We start from the raw sequence: 280 nt of genomic DNA on the forward strand, positions 1-280 counted from the left end.
TTCCTGCCTATGCAGGGGGTTGGACTTGATGATCTATTGAGGTCCCTTCTGACCCTAACATCTATGAATCTGTGAATCTAACCCATTCATCTAGGGGTGGTATACTGTCGTACGCAGGTGATGGATTTTAAGTACTCTGCAAAGGCTTCATATGACGTGAAGCCTTTGCAGAGACATATGGCAGCAAGAGAGCACAGTAGCCCCCCTGGCTCTCCAGGGACCTAGCAGATCTCCTGAGGCTAAAAAGAAAGGCCTACAAAGGGTGGAGGATGGGAGTCAC

Source organism: Alligator sinensis, unplaced genomic scaffold (genome assembly GCF_000455745.1).
Source record: "Alligator sinensis unplaced genomic scaffold, ASM45574v1 scaffold104_1, whole genome shotgun sequence".
In the NCBI taxonomy this organism is placed as follows: Eukaryota; Metazoa; Chordata; order Crocodylia; family Alligatoridae; genus Alligator; species Alligator sinensis.